This window comes from Triticum urartu, chromosome 5 (assembly GCF_003073215.2).
Source record: "Triticum urartu cultivar G1812 chromosome 5, Tu2.1, whole genome shotgun sequence".
In the NCBI taxonomy this organism is placed as follows: Eukaryota; Viridiplantae; Streptophyta; class Magnoliopsida; order Poales; family Poaceae; genus Triticum; species Triticum urartu.
In genome coordinates this window covers 592,832,869-592,838,740 of record NC_053026.1, presented here as the reverse complement: position 1 = coordinate 592,838,740, position 5,872 = coordinate 592,832,869, and positions in this window count along the sequence as shown.

The window sequence follows — 5,872 nt, the reverse complement described above, 5'->3', positions numbered from 1 at the left end:
CACGGCCGACCGTTGCCGGTTCCTTGAAGAAGAAAACTGAGCGAAGGCGACGGACCTTGAAAAGGCCACGATGGCGACCAAAGACACCCGCTCTACTATGAGGGCGAAGAAGGAGGAGCTGCGTGAAGCCAGGGATATTGCGGCTGGGAAGCCCTTTATGCTGCGGAGGAAGTTTGGAGATCCACGGTATGCCCCTCTAGATCGGCTGTGGAGTTTGGCTGACGCATATATGGACTTGGCGGCGAGCGCTATCGATGCGGCCGAATACTTCTGAGATCAAATAGTTCGTGAAGTGGACAAGCTATTCTGGTCGCAATTTAACGTTCCAGAGCATCTGCTTCCCTTGACTGATCAGCTAGCCGAATGGGCCAAACTCAATAGATTGTCCGGACTCGCCATGAGGTCCATCGTCGATCATCTGTGGCCGGAAAAACCGAAGCCGAACAGCTATTTCAGCTTAGTGCAGCAGTTCCTTGGAGCGGTGCCGCGAATCAATGCCATGAAGAGGTCATCGTGTATAGAAGGCTCGCGGATGGCCCTTGCCCGTGTCAAAGCATACTGGGAGGAGATGGATGCTACCACTGTTGCGGCGCAGGGTTCGGCCATAGGCCGAGTGGCTGCCGAGCACTATTTCGAAGAAGTTCTCGAGGGTGATCATTTGATAGAGGCCCAGTGCTCGAAGAATATTATGTTAGAGTGACATGTATTCCCATTGTAAACACAATGTTTTTATAAAATTTATTAAGGCTGTATTTATACTTTTGCCTGGAAGTAATATGATGCCTCCTGTGCGGCCGTTTATGTATATATGTATATAACCTGAAAGATTGCAGTCGTCGGCTTCAACCCCCACGCATATAATGCGGAGGTGTTCGCAAAAGACGCGTGTTCACACTTAACCCAACGTCTTGGTCCTATTAAGGAGGTGATAGCGCAGCGAATGAGGCAACCGAACTAATGCTTTAATACTTTCACTTAGCCATAGGAGTTTCACGGTGGGGCTACTATATAGCCCTAGGTGGCTCCACACTCTCCCAAATTCGGGGTGCGTACATGCCTGGCCAGGAAACAGCTCTTCGTTAAGGCGGAGGAATTCTAACATTCCGATAGGTCATCGAGTGGTTGTCCAGTCTCATGCTATATCATGATAGTCAGTTTTCGGCTTTCTCTACTGAGGTGTTCGTCCGGATGAACCGCAACACAATCACAGTAGTTCTCCTGGTGCCGCCTTAGCCAATAGAGCGGAATGTAAGGCAGCAAAACATAGGAGCCGGGCAAACCCTACATTTGACCAAAGACATGATTCGGAGCTGATGCATATAAGGCCAAACTCGCGACGCCGAACACTCCCTAAGGTATTCGGTCTTTATGGTATAAATCGGGCCTAAACAGTGCCCTTTGTAAGAAGCCCCTGGTGTACAGGTACGTGCATTATTCTGATGTGGCCACATGCCAAGACGCCAGCATCCTTCTCAATAGTACTGAGAATCCGAGGGATGTGTATCAACAAGACACAGTAAGAAAGGTTTACGCATGGTCTTAATCTAAAAGGAATCCTTGGAACGGGTCCCTGCTGCACGTCTGCGCCTGTCTCTCCGTTGTGCCCTATCCTGGACGGGTGTAGCACGATGGTCATCTGTAAAAGAGAGGAACTTAGGTGAAAAGTTGTCATGCAACCATGTATAATTCAAGATGAGTAAAAATTGCCACTTGTCTGCGCGTGTTGAGCCCCTTGTATTTGTAATAGGGGTGTAGCCATCGAACGTGTATGAATTACATATAGCTGCTTCGGACTCGTCTAACCGTGTCCATAGTCTTGACGACCTGTCGAATGCTTTAGTTGGTGATGCCGTTTTAGTGTGCGGCTGCCGAGGCAGCCACACTCTCTTCGGCGCACAGGGATCGCTTCAATATTTCCATTTACTGTAATGATGCCACGTGGACCGGGCATCTTAAGAGTGAGGGAAGCGTAATGCGGTATTGCATTAAAGCGAGCGAAAGCTTCGCGTCCAAGTAGTGCTTGATAGCCACTTTGGAATGGAGCAATGTGGAAGGTTAAATTTTCGCTATGGAGGTTATCGGGGAAGCCGAATATAACCTCTAGTAGCAGGGAGCCTGTGCAATGAGCCCTTGGGCCTGGCGTTACTCCTTTAAAGGTAGTATTGCTGTGGCAAATTTTCGTTGGGTCTATCGCCATTTTGCGGATTGTGTCCTGATATATCAGGTTTAGACTGCTGCCACCGTCCATCAGGTCTCATGTGAAGTGGTATCCATCAATTATTGGGTCTAATACCAAGGCAGCACATCCTGCACGCCGGATGAGTAATCCCGATGGTCGAAAGTGATCGGTTGAGACGACCAGTGGCAGGACTCCGCGGTGATAGGCCCTTGGGCATATTTCTCTGGGAGTGCCGCTTTGTTTCTCCCCTTGATCACGTGTAACATGTTTACTGTTTTGACTTCTGGTGGAAATTTCTTTTGTTCCCAGTGTCTTGCTTGAGAGGCTCATCCTCGTCTTTGCTTGGTGTATCCTCCCCCTTGTGTACGGCGTTCAGCTTGTCGGACTGCTTGAAGACCCAAAATTCTCGGTGGGTATGATTAGCGGGTTTACCAGGGGTGCTATAGATCTGACATATTTGGTCCAGATTTTTGTTCAGGCTGGACAGTTCATCTCTGGCGCCTTTAGGGGGCGGCTTTTGCTGACCTAGCCGAGAGCTTCTGAATCCGGCATTTACTGCCGTGCTCTTCGGGCTGTCTTCTTTATTCCAGCGCTTATTATTTTTGCTGCGCCGTGATTTCCCGTTTCCATATCTAACTTCAGATGTACCGGGGTCGCTGGTGCTGCATCTGGCTAGCCAGCTATCCTCACCCGCGCAAAAGCGGGTCATGACGCTTGTTAATGCCGCCATTGTTCTCGGCTTTTGTTGGCCGAGGTGTCTGGCAAGCCATTCATCGTGGATGCTATGTGAGGGAGTCCTGGATTAGGGGGTGTCTGGATGGCCGGACTATACCTTCGGCCGGACTCCTGGACTATGAAGATAAAAGATTGAAGACTTCGTCCCGTGTCCGGAAGGGACTTTCCTTGGCGTGGAAGGCAAGCTTGGCGATACGGATATGTAGATCTCCTACCATTGTAACCGACTCTGTGTAACCCTAGCCCTCTCCGGTGTCTATATAAACCGGAGAGTTTTAGTCCGTAGGACGAACAACAATCATACCATAGGCTAGCTTCTAGGGTTTAGCCTCTCTGATCTCGTGGTAGATCTACTCTTGTACTACCCATATCATCAATATTAATCAAGCAGGACATAGAGTTTTACCTCCATCAAGAGGGCCCGAACCTGGGTAAAACATCGTGTCCCCTACCTCCTGTTACCATCCGACCTAGACGCACAGTTCGGGACCCCCTTTTGCTGACCTGGCCGAGAGCTTCTGAATCCGGCATTTACTGCCGTGCTCTTCGGGTTGTCTTCTTTATTCCGGCGCTTATTATTTTTGCTGCGTCGTGATTTCCTGTTTCCATCTCTCACTTCAGATGTACCGGGGTCGCTGGTGCTGCATCAGGCTAGCCAGCTATCCTCACCCGCGCAAAAGCGGGTCATGAGGCTTGTTAATGCTGCCATTGTTCTCGTCTTTTCTTGGCCGAGGTGTCTAGCAAGCCATTCGTCGCGGATGCTATGCTTAAAAGCTGCCAAGGCTTCGGCGTCCGGAAGGAACTTTCCTTGGCGTGGAAGGCAAGCTTGGCGATACGGATATGCAGATCTCCTACCATTGTAACCGACTTTGTGTAACCCTAACCCTCTCCGGTGTCTATATAAACCGGAGGGTTTTAGTCCATAGGACAACATACAGAACAACAATCATACCATAGGCTAGCTTCTAGGGTTTAGCCTCTCCGATCTCGTGGTAGATCTACTCTTGTACTACCCATATCATCAATATTAATCAAGCAGGACGTAGGGTTTTACCTCCATCAAGAGGGCCCAAACCTGGGTAAAACATCGTGTCCCCTGCCTCCTATTACCATCCGTCCTAGACGCACAGTTCGGGACCCCCTACCCGAGATCCGCTGGTTTTGACACCGACATTGGTGCTTTCATTGAGAGTTCCTCTGTGTCGTCACTTTTAGGCCCGATGGCTTCTCCGATCATCAACAGCGATGCGATCCGGGGTGAGACTTTTCTCCCTGGATAGACCTTCATATTCGGCGGCTTTGCACCGCGGGCCAATTCGCTTGGTCATCTGGAGCAGATCGAAATCTACGCCCCTGGCCATCAGGTCAGGTTTGGAAGTTTGAACTACACGGCTGACATCCGCGAAGACTTGATCTTCGACGGATTCGAGCCACAGCCAAGCGCGCCGCACTGTCACGATGGGCATGATTTAGCTCTGCTGCCGAACAGTGCCCTGGAGGCCGCACCTGTGTCCGCTCCGACCCCTAGCTCAGAGCCGATCACACCAACCGAGGATGGGTGGTTAGACACCGCCTCGGGGGCTGCAATCTCTACGGTGATCGAGCCGAACACCAGCCCTATTCTCTGCGAAGCCCGTGGCTCCAAGGAGCCGGACTCCTCTCCAGAATCCGAGCCCTCTGCGCCCCGACCGATCGAACCCGACTGGGCGCCGATCATGGAGTTCACCGCCGCGGACATCTTTCAGCACTCGCCCTTCGGCGATATTCTGAATTCACTAAAGTCTCTCTCTTTGTCAGGAGAGCCCTGGCCGGACTATGGTCAGCAAGGTTGGGATGCGTATGATGAATAAATTCAAAGCCCACCCACCACCCAATTCGTAGCCACTGTCGATGATTTAACCGACATGCTCGACTTCGACTCCGAAGACATCGACGGTATGGACGCCGATGCAGGAGTTGATCAAGAACCAGCGCCTATAGGGTACTGGAAAGCCACCTCGTCGTATGATATATACATGGTGGATACCCAAAAGAAGGCAATGGCGATGGAACAGCGGAGGATGACCCCTCCAAGAAGCAGCCTAAGCGCCAGCGTCAGGGGCGCCGCTCTAAATCCCGCCAAAACAAAAACGGTGATTCCGGCACGGGAGATAATAACACCCCGGACAGTGCCGAAGACAACCACCTCCAGCAAGATTCAACACAGGAGGATAGAGAAGCCAGCCCTCATGAGAGAGCGGCAGACAGAGAGGTCAAGGACGATAATTATATGCCTCCCTCCGAAGACGAGGCAAGCCTCGACGACGACGAATTTGTCGTCCGGAGGATCCCGTCGAACAAGAGCATTTCAAATGCAGTCTTATGGCCATGGCGAGCAGCCTCAAGAAAAAACAGCAACAACTTAGAGCTGATCAAGATTTGCTAGCCGACAGATGGACTGAAGTCCTTGCGGCCGAAGAGTATGAACTTGAACGCCCCTCCAAGAGCTACCCAAAGCGCAGGTCGCTACCCCAATTAGAGGAGGAAGCACCTAAACCTACATCCCCAGCGCATGATGCGGCCGACCGGCCACCCCCACCCCGGTGCTGCTCAAAAAATACCAAGGCATGGGAAAATGCGCCAGACCTGCGAGACATATTGGAGGACAAGGCAAGGCAAACAAGATCGATCTACGGATCACGTGGGTGCCCCACGGCACGAGCTGGTACTCGTCATGCCGGATACAGCAAATCCGGCCGGGTCGAACACAGTAGACAAAGCTCGTTTGAGCTGCGTCATGATGTAGCCCAATACAGAGGCGCCACACACCCACTATGCTTCACAGATGAAGTAATGGATCATCAAATCCCCGAGGGTTTCAAACCCGTGAACATCGAATCATACGATGGCACAACTGATCCTGCGGTATGGATCGAGGACTATCTCCTTCATATACACATGGCCCGCGGTGATGACCTA